This window comes from Rhinopithecus bieti, unplaced genomic scaffold, assembly GCF_001698545.2.
Source record: "Rhinopithecus bieti isolate Rb0 unplaced genomic scaffold, ASM169854v2 scaffold_14839, whole genome shotgun sequence".
In the NCBI taxonomy this organism is placed as follows: Eukaryota; Metazoa; Chordata; class Mammalia; order Primates; family Cercopithecidae; genus Rhinopithecus; species Rhinopithecus bieti.
In genome coordinates, this window is record NW_016808133.1 from 1,346,547 (window position 1) to 1,367,307 (window position 20,761).

Sequence of the window (20,761 nt, forward strand, 5' to 3'; positions counted from 1 at the left end):
GAGGCGCGCAGGGACGCGGCAGGCCCGAGGAGACGCATCCGCGGCGGTGGCGGTATCGGGGGGCACGGCGGTGGCGGCGCTGGGTCTCGGCCGCAGCCTTGTGCGTCCCGCTCTCCGCTGGGTTCTGCCCCTGCCACCCCCCGGGCGGGGCTGCTCCCGCCCGGCCGCAGCCTGCGGCGCCCGAGCTCCGAGGCGCTTTCCCGGGCCTGGGCCGAGGCGGCCAGACGGCGGGAACCGCCGGGCACGGGGCGGCGGGCGCTCCTGCTGGCGGGCTGCGCTGGTGGGCGGCGGAGAGCGGGCGGGCGGCGGGCCCGGCCCGGCGGTGCGCTGGGAGCACTGTGGGGGCGGGGCGGCTGCGGCCGGCCGGCCGGGCCATGGCCGAGGCGCGGGCGGGGCGCGCGGAAGGAGGGGCGCGCGGCGCTGTCCGAGCTGGCCCGCGCGCCGCTACGAGAGCCTGCACATCTCCCGGACGAACGTGTTCGCGAGTCCGGCCCGGAACAGCGGCGGGAACCGCCTTCTAGCCAGCACCTCCGGCCGCCTCGCGCTCCTCCTCGGCCGCCTCAAGCTCCGGACAAAAGAAGAGGAGCGCGAGCCGCCCTGGACCCTCAGGGGGGCCGCCCGCCGCCGCCCGCGCCCCGGACGCGGCAGGAGCCGGAGGAGGACGAGGCCGGCGCGGGCTGGAGCGCCGCTCTGCGGGACCGTCCGCCCCCGCGCTTCGAGGACACCGGCGGTAAGGGGCGGCCCGCGGGTGGGTGTCGGGGGCGGCGCTGGAACCCGGCGCGGGGGAGGCGTGGGTGCTGGGGCCGGGGAGTCCATACGCTCCGTGGGCTGGCTTGTGGGTGTCTCTCCGGAAACAAATGAGTCTGCAGGAGTGGGGATCGGTCTGACTGAGCCTGGGGGCTCCGAACCCTTGGGTAGAGAGTGTGAGGCGGAGGCCGTGGTCAGCCCTTTTCCAGTGACAGGGTCGTCGGGCACCTTTTACTTCACTTCCTGGGAGCACCCCAGCCCCTGCACGGGAAGCCTGTCACACCTGTGGGTCGGACTTTAGGGGTGGATTGAAGTTAGGCTTTCCTAGTTGAGGGGGCTTTTCTGAAAGCCCGGCGTGGCTGGTGGAGGCAGGTGGAGTCGGTTTTCACTAACAGCCCAAGAGCGAGCCTTACGGCAGGTGACGGGGGCGAGGCAGGTTGCAGCTGGCCCGGTGAGAGTTGAGGGAGAGGCCACCCCCGGCGTAGTTTTCTCCTTAATCGGAGAAACTTTCCCTGTCCGCGCCATTCCAGATCTCTTGTTAAGAATGGGGAGGAGTGAAGGGACCCATTGGGCAGCGTTAAGGTGTTTGCTTTTCCGCCAGAAGGTACTTTCAGGTGTGTCCTGCTTACCATTGTGGTCACAGACAAGCCCCGAATACCTGGAGAAGGTGGCTGGGGTGCTGCTGGAAGCTGCTGCGGCTGCCCCACTCCTCTTCACTGCCTGTTTTTGTGGGAGTTGGCTGTGGAAATATCACTACTTTCTCTGTAGAAGCTCCGCAGCCTCTGCCTTCTTTGAAAGCTGCAGACCAGACGCCCTCTCATGCTGGTGTTTCTTGTTCCACGGCCTTCTGTAGCAGGCCCGTGCTCCTGCATGCTGTGTTCTTCCGTAGAAGTGCGGGCAACCGGTGTTGATGAGGGCCAGGGAGTGGCCGCGGTGGGCATGATGCGGCTTTTCCTGTGGCCTTCTCTGATTATTGTCCAACCGGTCAGGAACACGGCACATGGGAAGGCAGGCCCAAGGGACCTCCAGCTGGTGCCTGGACTTGGATCTGGACATCATGCTGCAGCCTGCTGGGAGGCGGGTAGGGTTAGCTGGACTCTCTCAGTAGGGAGTGGTCTGCAGACCTCTGGCAGGCTGCGGTGTGGATGCATGGAGCTAAAGCTGGGCTTGCAAAGTCACAGTTAGCTGTGCATTGCTTTGGGGGTGGGTACATTTTAAAGCATATGCATTTGGGCTGTAGTTAAGAGCTTGGGAATTTTCAAAATCATTGACTCTGTATAGTCCTTTTATACTGTCCTATATTTTCCAGGATGTCATTAAGGCCTCCCGGCCCTAGATAGCTGTTTTCCGTATTGGCTCTTTAAGAATTGTACCAGTCCACAGACCTGGTTTGGCAGACTTTATGCCGTGAGCATCTGTGATCTAATTTCGATCCTGGAAACATTTGAGATACAGGTCCACCTGGGACTGCACAGCAAGTCTCTCCGTGTCTCAGGGCAAAATAGAGAACTTGTACTAGGTCAAGCCTAGTTATGAATAAGAATCCTGAATGTGCTGATTTGAGAAGGGTGGGCACATTGAAATAAATTTTAAATCAATTTTGTATTTCTTAGTAACCTTGAAATGGGAGAAATTCTGCAGCAGAGCCATTTAATCCAGCCACCGCAGCACTTATGGTCATGAAGAGCAGGATCGTGTGTCATTTAGCATTAGGTTCAAATTCTGCTTCCTGCAGATGCCCACTGAGTTCACACCTGTACCGAAGAATCAGTCAGACCCTTTAACCAAAGACATTAGTGGTTATTGCCGGTATTTTTACCCAGTTTTGTTTACCTGCCCTGTGTGGGAGCTTGCCTTTTAAGTCCACATTTGATTTAGAATTTCCGCTTTGCAGATTTCACCCTGAGGGAAATTTGGAGTGGTGAGGAATGGAGGGATGAGGTTGATGGCCTGTTAAAACTTGAATTTGGATTTCCCCAAAACAATGGAATATGATTTATGGGAGCTGAAAATAGATGCAGAAGCGTGGGTTTGGTCAGAGAAAATCCTTGCGCCTACCAGTGTGGAGGCAGATGGATGTGTTTATTAAGAGGCTGAGAGCTGCACCCCAGCCACTCTGAGAGCAAAGAGGATCAGCCTGCTAGGGTTTAGCAGAGCACAGTATCTAAAAAGCTCCGACAAGCGTGTGCTCCTCACTTGCAAAGAATGCAGCCTGGATCTCTCTTCCATCTTTGTTCCCCCGTTTATTAACAAATCTCACTGGATGGGTAGAGTGGGGTGGGGAGGAAAGCAAGCAGGTGGCATTTCTATCTCTAATCAGGCTTTATAATGGAAAATTTTTAATCCAAATTGCTCTTGCTGCTGGAATCAGATGAGGAAAAAACAGAATTCGAGATTTGATAGAGGCTTCCTGCCTTGCTCCTACTGTAAAAACAGGTATATGTGTATGTACATAAATGTGTATTTTATTGAAATATGCAGGTATGTAAATGTGTGCATGTAACTGGGTATTGTATGCAAATGTGTATTGCTTGTGCTAGGTTTCTGGGTTTTTTTTTTTTTTTAAATCAGAAGGATGACCTAGAAATCTTTGCAGAGTCGCTGTGCATGAGGGAGGTAGACACTGGGGACCATTATGAGTTGTAGTGGGAGCTGCCACATCCCCGCACCCCCACCATAAGGGGAGTGTGCACAGTAGGAGATACTTGGTGCGCAGCTGAAAGGAGGAGGGGAAAGAAGGGAGCAGTGCTAGTTCCTGTACAAGCCGTAAAAGCACCATTTCTGTAGTTCAGGTTGGAAATTCTAGCCATTCTTCAGGCTGTTCTTGTCTTCCCAGCCCTTTTCTTGTATTTTTCTGTGTATTTAGCTTCCTGGATCAGCCTCTCCGGAAGTGCAGCCAGTAGTTATAGATGGAGAGGGTCTTTGCTCACTTCTCTTGTCTCCTCTCTCACCTCCCCTAGGTTCTGGTTGTGCATTGAGGTGTGGATCCTCTCGGGATGGCTTAAATGCACACACTGTGCTTGTCAGGCTAGCTGTTGGGCTCTTAACCCCTGTGGAGATGCATGATCTGCCTGGGAGCTGAAGTGCCTACTGGGACTACAGAGCCTAGGACCTTCTCGTAACCAGACTTGCAGCATATATCCCCCCAAAATAGCCCCCTCAAGCTGTCAGCCTGCCTGCCCACTGTGCAAATAACCAACACAGCATGTGAGCTCGCTCACTCTTTGGAAACAGAATGAAATTCAGGCCCGGCTGCTTTTTGAGCCTCTGCCCTTTTGGTTTCTTATTCTGAGCAGTCTTGTGATTCGTTTCTCGGAGGAGGCAGAGGAACAGACAAGATTTCACAGATGCTCCAGGGCTTCCGTCTGTTTGGTTTGTCAGTCCTTTGTCATGGCTGGCTGGGATCTGAGCTGTTCGCTCTTTCTATTAGAGGTTGGACTTCATAGAAGGGGGGGGGTGGGGGGGGAGAGAGAGAGAGAGAGAGAGTGTGTGTGTGTTTTCTCCCCCCATTTACGGTATGAGCAACCCTCTAATCATTCAGTGGGGAGGTATGACCTTGAGCAGCTGGAGAGAAACATAAGGCATTGGAAATTAACATTGTTGAATGTTTTATCTTTACAGTTTGTTGTTGGTTTAGAGCCTTTTAACAAACAAGAAAAGAAAATCTTGCTCTCAAAACCAGAATTAAACTGAGACCCTTGGCTCCAAAGGGGTTTGTGAACTCAGAGACCTGCAACCCTTTCTATGGTGTTAAGTGTTAAGAAGCTGCTCCTACCTTTAGGTCTGTACAGGATTCTGTGGTTCCAGGAGGAACTTTGAATCTTGGTGAGCTGCAAGATAATCTTAGGCAAAGCTACATAGTGATCAAGTGCAAGACTGTGTGTCATCTTGCAGTAGCTGCACAGAATTCAGAGAAGGGAGCTTCCTGGGAGAGCTGTTTTGCTCTTTTCCCAGGAGTCTGTTCATGTAGGGGGTGAAACTGGAGCTGCTACTGCTAACCCTCAGTTCTCATTTGTCACTTGTGTTTTCATGCATTATTATCAAACTGTCTTCACAAGGACTCTGTGGCCGAGAAGTTGCCACTGCCATGTGACTGGGAAAGGAAGTTGCTGCCTCCACTTTCCTGGGGGTGATGAGATTACTGGGTTAAGTGATCACCATCTAACTAGTCAGACTCAGTAATTCAGGAAATGTAGTGCCTGTTTTTTCTTTTACTAGAACGTTTTTCAGTAAAAAATATTTTTATAGTTATACATAAATTGCTTTTAGTTTTAGGGGGAAGGGGATACAGTTCTCTGAGTTTTAACTCATGATTTGTGTAATCCATACCACAACCAGGATACAGAAGAGTAGAATCTTGCCAGGGTGTTGGTGGTCTAGTGGTTGGCGTAGCTACCTTCCAGAAGAGGAGAATCTGGATTCTTCTCTAGCTCCCTGTTTAATTCTTGCTGCCCTGAGTTGTCCTAGTGAGTACTCAGAGCTGTTTTTCAGGAGGTGGGGCTTTGAATACTGCAGTAGCAGCTCCAGTTTCACCCCCTACATGAGGAGACTCCTGGGAAAAGAGCAAAACAGCTCTCCCAGGAAGCTCCCTTCTCTGAATTCTGTGCAGCTACTACAAGATGACACACAGTCTTGCACTTGATGACTATGTAGCTTTGCCTAAGATTATCTTGCAGCTCACCAAGATTCAAAGTTCCTCCTGGAACCACAGAATCCTGTACAGAGCTAAAGGTAGGAGCAGCTTCTTATACTTAACCCCATAGAAAGGGTTCCAGGTCTCTGAGTTCACAAACTCCTTTGAATACTCTGGAACAGGTGGTGAGGTCTAACCCAGTTTTAGACTCTAGAACTCACTTTTAGACTTCTTTTAGAGGCACGGTCTCACTATGTTGCCCAGGCTGGACTCAGACTCCTGGGTCCAAGTGATCCTCCCGCTTCAGCTTCCTGATTAGCTGGGACTGAAGGTGCATACCTTGTTATACCTTTGTTTTTAAGGACTGTGATTGTACATTATTTTCTTATTAACAAATCACATATATTCATTTTAGAAAATGAATAAGAAAAAGGATAAAAATTGTATTACTCCATTTTCATGCTGCTGATGAAGACATACCCAAGACTGGGTAATTTACAAAAGAAAGAGGTTGATTGGACTTACTCCACATGGCTGGGGAGGCCTCACAATCATGGTGGAAGGTAAGAAGGAGCAAGTCACATCTTACATGGATGGCAGCAGGCAAAGAGAATTTACCAGCAGGGGAAATGCCAGATGCTTATAAAACCATCAGATCTCGTGAGCATTCACTCACTATCACGGGAACTGCCCCCATGATTCAGTTATCTCCACCTGGCCCCGCCCTTGACATGTGGGTTTTATTACAATTCAAGGTGAGATTTGGGTGGGGACAGAGAGCCAAACCACATCAAAAATTGTAAAAATCAAATTATCTTTCTTTTCCCAGAGATAATCACAGTTGACATACTGAATATGTGCTTCATATATCTTACATGTTGTTGAGGGACCTGATTTTTAATTGTAATTAATATATTGTGAACATTTTCCATTTAAATTTTAGAACGATATTTTCATTGACTCTGTAATACTCTAGGGTTTGCTTTTGTTAGGATTAAGTTCATTACCCCACTTCTCTCTCCTCTTTTTTTGCTGTTAAATTAGTGCTGTGGTGAACATTGTTGAGACTTAAGTTTTTTTTTGTTTGTTTTTGAGATGGAGTTTTGCTCGTTTTGCCCAGGCTGGAGTGCAATGGCACGATCTCAGTGTACTGCAACCTTTGCCTCCTGGATTCAAGTGATTCTCCTGCCTCAGCCTCCCGAGTAGCTGGGATTACAGGCACACACCACCGCGCCCGGCTAATTTTTATATTTTTAGTAGGGATGGGGTTTCACCATGTTGGCCAGGCTGGTCTCGAACTCCTGACCTCAGGTGATGCACTTACCTTGGCCTCCCAAAGTGCTGGGATTACTGGTGTGCTCAACCATGCCTGGCCTGATGCTTAAACTTATATACACATCCTCAATTTACTCCTTAGCATCAAATGGTAAAGCAATATTGAGGTAAGGATTTTGCACATTTTAAAGGTTTTTGATATCTTTTGTGAAAGTCTTCCAGAAATGTACCTTTTTATGCCCCTGCCAGCAGTACCCCAGAGAGTCCATTAGAACATCCTGTTTATAAGGCAGCAAACCAATATGTGATGCCCACCAGTAAGATGGCTCTTAGAGGAGTATTTTGTTTTATTTTAATTTGTATTTACTTTTCACCTTTTATTTTAGACTCAGGGGATACATGTCCAGGTTTGTTACAAAGGTATATTGCATGATGCTGAGGTTTGGAGTCTGATTGAGCCTGTCACCCCTGTGGTGAACAGAGTACCTAATGGGTAGTTTTTCACATCTTGCTCCCCTCCCTCTCTCCTTTAGGAGTCCCCAGTATCTATTTTTGCCATCTTTATGTCCATGTGTACTCAATGTTTAACTCCTATTTCTAAGTGACAACATGCAGTGTTTGGTTTTCTATTCCTGCATTAGTTCACTGAGGATAATGGCCTCCAGCTGCAGCCATGTCACTGCAGAGGACATGATTTCCTTCCTTTTTATGACTGCGTGGTATTCCATGGTGTATGTGCACTATATTTTCTTTATCCAGTCCACCATCAGTGGTCACCTGGGTTGATTCTACATCTTTGCTATTGTCAGTAGCACTGTAATGAACATACGAGTGCATGTGTCTTTTTGGTAGAACAATTTATTGTCCTTTGGGTATATACCCAGTAATGGGATGGCTGGGTCAAATTGTTTAACTATCAGTTCTTTGAGAAATCTCCAGAGTTGCACTAATTTGCATTCCCACCAACAGTGGAATGATTAAGTGTTCTAGAGGATTGCTTTATATAATGAAGCTTATGTGTATCATAGCACACATAGATTGCATGAGACATTCGTGCACAGCACAGTGCGTTTTTACATGGGTATACCTATGTCACTACCACCCAGATAAAGGTAAAGAGTGTTCCTAGTTCCAGATGCAGTAGCTCATGCCTAGCCTGTAATCTCAGCCAGTTGGGAGCTGAGGTGGGAGAATTGTTTGAGACCAAGAGTTTGAGACCAGCTTGGGAAACACAGAGAGAGGCGCCCGCCTTCCCTAAAAAATATTCTGAAAAATTAGCCAAGCATGGTGGTGCATGCCTGTAGTCCCAGCTACTCTAAAGGCTGAGGTGGGTGAGGCTGCAGTGAGCTGAGTTTGTACCACTGCACTCCAGACCGTGATACAAGCTGACAGAGAGAGACCCCATCTCAAAAAAAAAAAAAAAAAAAAAAACGAAAGAAAGAAAAAGAAAAGAAACATTCTTGGCATCCTGAAGATTCCTACCTACCCCTTCCCCATCAGTACCTCCCTGTCCCCAGAGATAGCCATGATTCTGAGTTCACTACCATTACTTAATTTTGCCCGTTACATTGTTTTATCTGTAAGATTCATCCATATCACATAGAGCAGTACTATCTTTATATTGCTGTTTAGTATGCCACTGTACAAATATACTACAGTTTATTTTGAAAGCTGCTACAAATGTTCTTGTACATGTTTTCTTGATGTTTGTATACATCACTTCCTTGGACATGTATACCTAGGAGTGGGATTGCTAGGCCGTAGATTCAGTGCATATTTACCCTTAGTACAAGGTCTTTCACCTTGGGCCAGATAATTCTTTGTTGGTGGGGGGCTGTCCTGACCATTGCAGGATGTTTAGCAGCATCCCAGGCCTCTACCCACTGAATGTTATTAGCATGCCTCCTCCCCAGTTATAGCAAACAGACATGTCTCCAGACATTGCCAAATGTCCCCTGGGGGGCAAAAGCACCAGGTATTGAGAACCACTGCTTTAGGAAGTGCTGCCAAGCAGTTTTCCAATTTACACTCCCACCAGCAATGGATGATATGTGCCTCATATTAATTCAGCCAGCACATTGAGCCCTGCTGGGATAAAACGATAAGTTAGACATGTCCCCTGGGGTCCAATAGGAGAGACAGAGTGAAGGAAAAGAGATAAGCATCTCTGGTGAATGCTGTGATCAGCGTAAACATGGATTTCTACCGGATTCCAGAGGTGCCTTACTTCCTCCAGCTGGGCTGGAGAAGAGGCGGCGTTTCTGGAGGAGGTGGCCCCTGAGCTGCACCTTGAAGAACAAATAACTAGGCAGGTGAAGAGGAAGGAAAAGTATCTCAAACAAGAGAGCCATTTGAGCAAAGGGGAGAGAAGGCGTGCATTTTGCTCATGGGTAGTTGCACTGGCCCCTAAACCGAGCTTCCTTACTTGAGACTTTCTTAGTGAAAATATCTTAAAATTTAACACCTGTGATTGTTACAAGTACAAGTAACTGTAGCTAGAATCCAAACTCCAGGTTCAGGCATGGATTTAGATTTACTTAGCAAACGTGGATCCCACAGGGAGGGGGATTTGCCAAGCACGTTGAGAAATGAGTACTTAGGGCAGAATCCATGGAGAAGCGCTGGGGTCCTTCCTTTAAGGAAGGAGGAGGGAAAATAACAGCAGAAGGGAGTGGGATAAAACCTTTATTGGTGACAGGAAATACAACATGGTCTTGGGGGTGGGAGAATACTGGAATACCTAAAATATCAGACTGTGGAGAAGGAATGCTTGCCTATCCTCCCACAGGGTAGAAAGAGCGTTCCTTCCCCTTGTTTGTGAATTGCAGGAAGAATTATTACAAAAGAATGAAAAACTGGCCACATTTAGGTATATATTTAAGAAGTTACTTTCATGAAAAAGTTTAGAACTACAGATCCTTCCACTTCTTATATCATTGCCATTGCTGCCAACTTTAGCCAAGACAGTATCACCCCTTGGCCAGGCTGGTGAGGCTTTCATCCACTTGGATTCTCAGCCTCCACCTTTGTTGATTGTCCCTGCCCCAGTTTCACTTTCCCCAGGCTGTGCTGTAAAAGTGATGTTTTACAAACATGAGTTAATATACTCACTTCTCTGCTTAAACTCCTCCAGTAACTTCCCATCCAAACTGAAGGGAAATCCAGATTCCTTAGCGTGGCCTCCGGGTCTGTAGGTCCACCCTGGTCTTCCTCTCCATTGTCACCTTGTGGCACGCGTCCTACCATTGTCACCTTGTGGCACGTGTCTACCATTATCTCTGGCCACATGATCTTCTGTCTGCTGGGCCCTTACGTGGAATGTTCTTCCTGACTCTCGAACGGCAGCCCTTGCCTGCTGGCTTGGTCTTGGTTCCAATGTCACTGTCTCTACCCGTCTAAAATCACCACCTTCCTTCTGGTCTCTCCTAGCACTCATTATCACCTGCATAAGCTAATTTATTTATCATGTGGGTGGAGACCTTGGACATTCTGGTCACAGTATTTGGTAAAAATGTGGCAGGTGCTCAGTTGTTTTTGAATGATTGAATGAACCAAGGAATAGATGGACGCAGAAGTAGATTTTTAAATGGGTATGGGATTCGGTGCCAGTAAAAAATGTTCACAAGCTGAGCATTTCCAACATCCAAAATAGTGGAACAGTTGATCAGGCAGCTCCATGAAGGAGTGAGTTTCTTACCCCGGAGGCACCAATGCCACCAAATACAAAGATTTCTATCCTGGATGGAAGACCAAACTTGATGGCTACTGAGGAATTTAATATAATCTTGGGCTTCTATAACCTGCTCACTTCCTAGTGGCCCAGAGACACCCAAGATAGGCAGGAATCTATTAGGAATTTACAGGGAAGCCAGCTGCTTGCACCCCTTTATTCATTTAGCAAATGCTTGTATATCACTTATTATATGCCAGATGCTTTTCTAAGCACTTTCTAACTTATGTAATCCTCACAACCATCCTGTAAAGTGAATACTGTCGTTATCACTATTTTGAAAATGAGGAAGTGAAGCTGCAGAGTGCTCAAGAGTAAACTGGTCCCTTTGATTAGGGGCTAGGAAGAATCATATTAGAGCAATGAGTGTGGAACATGGTATATGTGGGTCAGATCAACTAATTTATAACAAATCCCTTGCAAAGGGCTCTGAACCAAAGGTGATCACTGCATAGCAAACCTGTCTTCCCCCATTGCCTCGTATCCTGGGCAGTGGCTGCACCTCTTGCGGTGAGATGGGACTGCTGCCTGGTTTCTGAACAGTGCAGTGTAAGCAGAAGTTCTCACTGAGGTCTGTCATCTGCCTGCCCATGCGAGAAGAGAGACCCCGACAGGCAGATAACAGGCCTCAGTGGGAAGTGGTCACTGCACTCATCTCTGCCAGGCAGCAGACAGGAAGCCAGTAGATAAATTCAATTTTCATGATTCAAAGCCTCCAGCAAGCTTCCCTGGCAAAAGCAACTGCAAGTAACCAGAGGGGGAAGAAGGAGAGACCTATTTTCTCAAGTTTGAGAAACGGGGTTACAAAGAGAATATAAAGGAACAGGATACAGGGAGATTTTCTGGGAGGAAAGACTGTCAACAAGTGGAATCACCCAGAGAGTGGTTAGTGGGCGTCTTTCTTATTTGAGCCCCCTTTTTTTTGGAGACAGGGTCTCGTTCTGTCACCTAGGCTGGAATGTACTGGTGTGATCATAGCTCACTGCAGCCTTGAACTCCAGAGCTCAAGGAGTCCTCTCACCTCAGTCTAAGACTGCAGCCTCAGCGGAGACTACAGATAGGTGCCACCAGGCCCACATAATGTTTTTTGTTTTTTGTAAGGACAAGGTCTCACTGTGTTGCCTAAGCTGGTCTAAAACTCCTGGCTCAAGCCATTCTTCCACCTCTGCCTCCCAAAGTGCTAGGATTGCTTGCAAGAGCCACTGCACCTGGCTTATTTGAGCACTTTATGCATTTGGGGAAGGTGACATCTTCCACCAGTGCCATCTTAAATAAGTGTTCCCAGGAATTCCACTGCTGAGTTTGTGGGGGTGGGTCACATGAAGACGTTAGGTTCTGTGAGTAGACGTTCACTTCAGAACACACATGGAAAGCAGTCTCCATCTCCTTCCTTATCTGATGTAATGACCCTTGCTTTCTTCAGGTCCCAGCATCGAAGGTAAATACAAATGTCCTGTTTGGTTTGCTCTGTAGTGCTGGTATTTCAGCTGAATTGCCTGTGTGTTTTCCTTGGCTGCGTTTTCTTAGGCGAGCTGGGCTGTTGGAGCACAGCCTGTGGCATCTTAAGGGGATGTGCATTCAGAATGCCAGTGGAGACCTGGAACAGAACCTCACTGGAAATTGAGACAACAGTTGTTTTTCTTTAAGATCGAAGGAGGTAAATTATAGGTAAATAATAGCAAGGGTAAAGTCACACCTTGTATTATAAATGTATAGACTCAGTCTCTTCCAGATGTGCAACAGAGAAGAAATACAAACATTTTGAAAAAGATTATGTAAATTTAGGAAGAAGGCAAATTACATTGGGGAAATTGGAATAGTTGAAAGAGTGCAGCCCCCGTTTCTGAAGGTGATGTGTGGGATGCTTTGGTGGGAAGGAGGGAAGATCTGCAGCTGTCTTTGGTTCTGCCTCTCAGAAGGCATTGTGATGTGCACAGAGCTTTGGAGACACACGACACTGGTCCCAGCTCTGCCTCTAGATTCTCATCTCCCAGAGGGGTGACTCCAGGCACCAGATGGGATTATATAGGGTCCTACACAGGAGACACTCAGCCAAGTACCCTTTGCATGTCTCTTTTGGGCTCCTAAGAGTGATCCAATGTTTGTGATCCCAAAGGACTAACCTAAGTCACATGCACCTTGGGGTGTGCCAATGTTCCTTTACCCCATCAGTTGATCAGCTGCAGAGGTAGAAATTTTAACATGAAACTAAAGTAGAACAGCCCTGAAAAGAAAAGATTTTCAGTGTAGGCTTCATATCTTCTTTCAAATATATTTCATACATTTGGCAGATATGTATAGAGTGCCTACTCTGCACCAAGGCACTATGTTAAAAACTGGGGATTGATAAGAGGAAGAGGTTCTAGCCCTCAAACAGCATAACTTCTGGTGGTGAAGACAAACACCTGATCCACAAATAATTGTGATGCAGTGTAAGAGTTGCTGACATGAGCAGGTTGTCCTAGGTCCTAGGGGAACACCCAGGAGGAGACGGCGTGAAGGCATCTTTAGAGCCACAGAATACATGATGGATGCAGATGGTACCAAGGGAAACCAAAAGATGACATGAAGTTTCATGCAGTATATATTTTTTAATGATTTAAAAAATCTCTACTGCATTTGCTTTTTTATACCTGCTCTCAATCATAATCTTGTCTGTTTTTGCACATCCTCCCTCTCTTCCCCTCCCCGCCCTTTTTTGAGTTGGGGGTCTGTGCTCTGTTGCCGAGGCTGGAATACAATGGCGTGATCACAGCTCACTGCAGCCTCTACTTCCCAGGCCCAAGCAATCCTCCTACCTCAGCCACCTCTTGTGTACTCCTCCTCTTGTGTCCTCCTCCTCCTCCTCCGCCCACTCAATGAAGACGATGAGGATAAAGACTTTAGGATGACCCATTTCCCCTTAGTGAATAGTAAATACATTTTTTCTGCCTTATGATTTTCTTGATAGCTTTCAACAGTAGGGTATTAGTAGTTAAGTTCTGGGGAAGTTAGAAATTATACATAGATTTTCAACTGTGCTAGGGGTCAACCCCTCAACCCCTGCATTGTTAAGGGCCAACTGTAATTTTATTGATAAGCATTAATATAATATTATACATGGTTCTTGACTGGAGTTCTTTTTCTGACCCTTTTCCCTTTTTTGTTTGGAATTTCCCTCCCTTCTCCTTCTCTATCTCTGTCTACATAACCCCTGTAGAACACTTGGTGCTCATACATGACACATTTTTGCATACATGTACGTGTGTAGGGTTTTCCTTTTGGTGGGGAGTTCATTGTTTAACAAATACAGGTTCGTTTTATATACCTTTTGTTAAGCTCTTCTCATGAATAACTGTCTTCTATTTCTATTTTACTTCATTTTTAAAAGCTCATTAAATGCCTTTTTAGCATTTATTGCTGTTATTGCTATGATTCTATAGTTTTTTCCATATTTAATTTGTTGATGAAGTGAATTTTATTGATTTTCTGGTACTGAGGTACCCTTATGTTCCTGGGATAAACCCAGGTTGGTCTCCGTATGTAGATCTCTTTGATATACAGCTGAATTCTGTTATTTGCTAATATTAGTTCAGAGTTTCTGTAACAAATCAATCATAAGCCAGATTTGTTAATAATTTCTCATCTCTCAAGTTTGGGAATTAAAATTATGCTTGGTTTCATAAATGAATTGGTTTATTATCTCTTAATTGCCTTTTGCCATTTAATAATAGAATGATGGGTTAGATGAAACTCAGCTGTGAACCTGTCTGGTCGTAGCGCCTTTTTCTGATTTTTTCCACTTATTGAATCTGTTTGATGATTTATATTTTCTTAGGAAATCATCTGTTTCTTCTAAGGCTTTCAAATTTGTTGACATGAAGTTCCATGCAGTATATATTTTTAATGGTTTAGAAAATATCTACTGTATTTGCTTTTTTATACCTGCTCTCAGTCATAATCTTGTCTGTTTTTGCACATCCTCCCTTCTTCCCCTCCCCGCCCTTTTTTGAGATGGGAGTCTGTGCTCTGTTGCCCAGGCTGGAGTGTGATAGCGTGATCACGGCTCACTGCAGCCTCTACTTCCCAGGCCCAAGCAATCCTCCCACCTCAGCCTCCTGAGTAGCTGGGACTACAGGCATGTGCCACCATACCTGACTAGTTTTTTTTTCCTTAATTTTTTGTAGAGACAGAGTCTTGTTATGTTGCCTAGGCTGGTCTTGAGCTCCTGGGCGCAAATAGTCTTCCCACTTCAGCCTCCCAAAGTGCTGGGATTATAGGTAGTGTGAGCCACTGTATCTGGCCTCTCCCCCTTTTCCTTTACTCTTTCCCCTGCCTTTCCCCTCACCACCCCCACCACACTCACCTTTTCTTTATCTTATCCTTAATTGGGCATTTGAGGGGTTTTTCTGTTTTATTGGTCACTTCAGAGAGCCAGCTTTGGGCTTATGTGTCCTTTTTTATTTTTTATTAGTTTGAACTTTTATCTTTTTTATAAAATCTTCCTTTTGAAGTAGAAGCTATCCTTTTCTAATTGCTTAAGATTAGTGCAAAGTTCTTTTTTATTTGTAAAATACCTTCATTAATATTGAAGGCATTTGACACTAAAGTCTCCTCAGAGAAAATCTTCTGGAGCGTTCTATAAATTTTGATATGAAGTGTTCTTTTTTCCATTGCTTTCAAGATATCCTCCAGTTCTCCTTTTGATTTCTTCTTTGATCTAAGAATATGTTTCTTAATTTCTAAGTAGTTAAGATTTTTTGGTTACCTGATTATTTAATCCTCATTTTATTGGACTGTGATCAACGAAGTATCCTTTAAATTTTTAATTTTAAAGGTTTGCAAAGGTTTTCTTTGTTGCCAAATATGCAGTTAATCTTTAAAATGTGGCATAGGCATAAGAAAAAATGTATATTCTTATTTGAGGGAAGTAAGGGTATCTGTTGATCTGTTTCTCTTCTTCATGTCTTTGTTGTTTTCTCTCTGGGAAATATTCTCATTTGAGAAATAACTTTTTGTCATGTTCTTGAATTTTAAGGATTTTTAGTTGCTGTATTATTTGGTGCATACGTATGTCTACCTTTTATATTTCTTCCAAAACCATGAGTTTAGTAATATATCACTCTATCCATCAGTGCCTTTAAGCTCAAGTCCAACTTGTCTGCTGTTAATTTTGCCATCCCTGTCTTCTTCTTTGCATTTGCCTGGTATCTCCTTGTTTTGTGTATTATTTTCAACTCTGTTTGTCCTTTTAGGTATGTCTCTTGAACAGCATAGATTTATATATATTTTTTAACCCAACCTTATAGACCCTTTAGTTGAATAAATCAGTCTGTACACATTTAAAGTAATAAGAAACAGGCTTGATTTTGTTTCTTGCATCTTATTTTTATTGATTCAGCTTTTATTCTCATTTCCCCATTTTTGATGTTTTGATCAAGTTATCCTTTTTTTTACTTGATAATATGGAAGTTCTTCACTTTCCATTTTTTTAGTAACAGCTTTATTATAAAATAATTCAGCCATTTAGTGTGTACAATTCAGTAGCTTTCAGTATATTCACAGTTTGTGAAACTATCACCACAATCAGTTTTAGAACATTTTCATCACCCCATGAAGAAACTTTAGCCATCTAAATTACCATCAGTCTCCTTTCTGTGTCTTTAGCTTTGCCTATTCTAGACATTTCATATCAGTGGAATCATATATGTGGACTTTTGTGACTGGCTTCTTTCAGTTAGTGTAATGTTTTCAAGCTTCATCCATGTCACATGTCTCAGTATTTCATTCCTTTTTCTTGTTGAATAATATTCCATTGAATATATATACCACATTGTATTTATTCATCACTTGAACATTTGGGTTGTTTTCATCTATTGGCTATTATGAACAATGGCAAAACCTTTGTGTACAAGTTTTTGTGTGGACCTGGTTTTCATTTTTCTTGGGCATGTACCCAGGAGTGGAATTGCTGGGTCATATGATAACTCTGTGTTCAACATTTTGAGAAACTACCAGACTGTTGTCCAAAGTGACTGCACCATTTTACAACCCCAGTGGCAGTGTATGAAGGTTCTAGCTTCTTCATATTCTTGTCGGCACTTGTTAGTGCCTGTTGTTTTGATTCTGGCCTTCCTCGTGGGTGTGAAGTGGAAGCTCATTGAGGTTTTGACTTGTGTTTCCTGAATGACTCATGATGTTGAGCATCTTCTCATATGCTAACTGCCCATTTGCGTATCCCATTTGGAGAACTGTCTATCAAAGTGTTTTGCCCATTTTTAAATTGAGTCATTTATCTCATTTTTAAATTGAGTTCTTTATATGTTCTGAATATTCCTTATATAGTCTTATCATATGAATGACTTCCAAATATTTTCTTCCATTTAGTGGGTTGTCTTTTCACTTTCTTGATGATGTCCTTGGAAGCACAAAAGTTGTACATTTTGTGACATCCCATGTATCTATTTTTCTTTGTTTGTGTGTGTTTTTGGTGTCCTAGCTAAGAAACCATTGACAAGTTTCAGATCACTAAGATGTAACCCTATGTTTTCTTCTAAGAGCTTTATCATTTTACACTTACATTTACATCTTTGGTCTATTTTGAGGTTTTTTTGGTATATGATGTAAGGTTTCCATTTTTTCTTTTGCATGTAGATGTTCAGTTGCTTCAGCACCATTAATTGAAAAAACTGCTTTTCCCCCATTGAATTATTTTGACACCTGTGTCAAAAATCAATCGATTGTAATTTATTTTCCATTTTAATAACTATCCCTTTCTTTTTGACTACTTCACAATCAAATGTGTATTGCTCTAGAGTCATTTGAAAACAGTATGCTATTTCCCCAGGTAAGACTACTTTCCCCTGAACAAGACCCTCTATGTCATGAATTCTTATTTAACTTTTATCATACTCAGTCCCAGAGATTGACTGCTGTCCTTTTACATTACATACATACATACACACAAGATACATCAAATATACATTTTGTCCAAGTGAGTAAATGTTTGCTTAAGTCAAGACGAAGCCAATTATGCAAGGAATTTCTAGGATACAGGAGTACTGCCTGAACTTTTGTTTAAAAAATTTACACTGTATTAGATCCAAAATTATAAAGGTGGACAAGGTAGTATAGGTATAATAATGTCTCATGCTGTCAGTGGCTTGATTGTACCTGTAGTCACTCTGCCACATATTTGTGAAAATTAAGGGAAATTCAGTTGGGACTGGGGACTGGGCAAGGCAATTTGGGCTACAACTGTGAACACAGGGTACTTCTGCGAGTGACGTCTCCACCATCCTCTCCAGCAGTAGCTCTCTGAGGTAAAGATTTACCTTCTTTTCATCTCCTAGACTTGAGGATTTGACCAGTCCACAGGATGATGCAGTTTCATGGACACAAACCCATGAACAAATCCTTGGTTCACTGCTTAAAGGTATTCTTTGAATATTTTTAGGAGTAAATTTTAGGTGTTGCCCCCACTATAATTTTACTTGTGATATTTCTGCATGCAATTGTTTCCTCTCACAGTCACTTGAGGAAAACTAGGAATGTGGCAATGGGACAATATGTCTGTCTTTCAAGATAAAATCATTTTTGAACTTCTGTTTGCATCTCAGATATTTTTTTTTCTATGAACATTAGTTTTGGTGTCTTCTGTAAAGAGACAATAGATATCATGTAAGAAACACTTATGCTTTCATGACACATCAGTTTGGTTACCCAGAATTCCCTGGGCCAGCCAACCAGAAAGGGAGGGAGAAACATGGCTGATTTCCTCATTAATCTAGCAAGCAGGCTGTCAGACTCAAAGGCCTGGATGTGTTTGCATAGCCAAATGTCTGCTGTACAAGACACAGAAGGAGCACATTAATTCAAGGAAGAGTATTTTTTTTTTTCTGTAACATGGTTTCCAGGAGGAACTTAATAATCAGGATTCATAGCTTGGGCAAATCTCAGCAATTCTTCATCTTCTAACTACTGAAAATGATAATTTGTTCACGAGAATCATTTTAACAGCCATTTTGAGTGTCGATTTAGTCTCCATAAACTTAAAACTATAAGGAATTGTCTTAAGACATTCTTAAGAGGTCTATTATTGAAAACAAACATTTTTCTGTAACTCTTTTCTTCAAGCTCTGAATATTATTTTTTAGTCCCAGGTTGAAAGTGATGTATTTTGGGCTGGGGCATGGTGGTTCATGCCTGCAATCCCAGCAGTTTGGGAGGCCAGGGCAGGCGGATCACCTGAGGTCAGGGGTTCAAGACCAGCTTGACCAACGTGGCGAAACCCCGTCTCTACTAAAAATACAAAAACTAGCTGGGTGTGGTGGTGCATGCCTGTAATTCCAGCTACTCGGGAGGCTGAGGCAGGAAAATTGTTTTTGAATGTGGGAGGTGGAGGTTGTAGTGAGCCAAGATTGCGCCATTGTACTCTAGCCTGGGCAACAAGAGTGAAACTCTGTCTCAAAAAAAGTGATATTGTCAAACTTGATTGTGAAATTTTTATCCCTGAATTTTAAAGTGGTGTAGTTGAGTTTTGCTTTTAACTCATCATCACCAGATGAAGAATTCCCAAATAGGAATGTTTCTTGAAATAGTTATAGCCTGAATCAAATTAAATGACTATAAAATTACCCTAAGTACTTAAGGGCTATTTAGTATTATGAAAGCTAATATATGAAATAATTCTCCAAAGATTATAATTATGATATAATCTAAACTCTATTGTTCTGTCTTGTATTATTACTTAAATTTTACAACTGTCATTTCTAAAAGGATAAATATTCTTTCTAAAGTTATCTGGGCAACATACTCATAATATTTCTGTTAACTGTCATTCTGTTTCTCAATTTATATACTTGAAGGCTCTTAACTTCTTAATACTTTTTGCCTATAAAATTAGCAGCTTTACAGTCTTTAATTATTGCAACACTTTACTCTTGCAATAATAACTAAACATTTCTACTTTAACTAACAGAATTTCAAACTGTAAAGCACCTTAGCATATTTTTAGTCTGAGTTGCATATTAGAATTATCTGTAAAAATAAATACTGTGGCATTAATTTAAAAACTGAATTGCATGTCTCGTGCATATCACTGAGATGTGTTCTGCTTAGGCATGATGAGAATCTACACGATTAAATGACACTAATCACCCATCAAATTAAGGGTGTCAGAAACAATATTGAAATAGGCATCAACCATTCACCCCTGAGAAGGCCCAAGACCGTTCGGCTCGTTGGTCATCAGTTCTTTCTCCTCTTTTCTCACCATAAGGTCTTGGTTCTTGTCCATATATTTTTAGAGACCATTTTTTACTGTTATCCTCAGCCATGGGGGCTGTTAGTATATATAGCTGGTGCTTGAACAACACAAGGCTTAGGGGAACTGACCTCCCACACAGTCAAAAATCTGTGTATAATTTTATCTCCCCAAAATCTTAACTAATAACAGACTACTGTTGACTGGAAGCTTTACCAATAATATAAATGGTTAATTAGCAAATATTTTGTGTGTTATATATATTATATACTGTATTCTTAAAGTAAGCTAGAGAAAAAATGTTATGAAGAAAAATCATAAGAAAGAGAAAATATATTTACTGTTCTTTTAGTGGAAGTGGATCATCTACGCCTTCTTCAGGTTGAGAAGGCTGAGGAGAAAAGGATGAGGAGGGATTGGTCTTGCTGTCTCAGGGGTGGCAGAGGAGGAAGGAAATCTGGGTATAAGTGGACTACACAGGTCAAACCCCTGTTGTTCAAGGGTCACCTATACTCTGAACTTTTTTCTTCGTATATCTTTTTTTTTTTTTAAAAACGGAGTCTGTCTCTCTGTTGCCTAGGCTGGAGTGCAGTGACGCAATCTCAGCTCACTGCAAGCTCCACCTCCCAGGTTCACGCCATTCTCCTGCTTCAGCTGCCCAAGAAGCTGGGACTACAGGCGCCCGCCACCACACCCGGCTAATTTTTTTGTATTTTTAGTAGAGACGGGGTTTCACCTCTTCATATATCTTTTTTTTAAAAAAATCATGATAGCTGAGTGATACCTTGCCTCGGGAAGCCATTCTTTTTTTTTCTTTTTTTTCTTTTTGAGACACAGTTTCGCTTTTGTTGCCCAGGCTGGAGTACAATGGTGCAATCTCGGCTCACCACAACCTCCACCTCCCTGGTTCAAGCCATTTTCCTGCCTCAGCCTCTCGAGTAGCTGGGATTACAGATATGCGCCACCACGCCCAGCTAATTTTGTATTTTTTGGTAGAGATGGGGTTTCTGCATGTTGGTCAGGCTGGTATCGAACTCCTGACCTCAGGTGATCTGCCTGCCTCGGCCTCCTAAAATGCTGGGATTACAGGCATGAGCCACCGTGCCTGGCCAAAAAAAAAAAAATTTATTTA

General features: G+C 43.6%; 1 protein-coding gene across 1 annotated transcript in view; it reads left to right on the forward strand.

The window, feature by feature from the left end:
* Nucleotides 1-380: 380 nt before the first annotated feature.
* The window catches only part of PGBD5 (piggyBac transposable element derived 5), a 105,179-nt gene continuing 84,798 nt past the window's right edge, over nucleotides 381-20,761 (forward strand). Inside the window, exon 1 of the mRNA XM_017885617.1 lies at nucleotides 381-730. The gene's annotated coding sequence lies outside the window, so the exon portion shown is untranslated. The remainder of the gene's footprint in view (nucleotides 731-20,761) is intronic.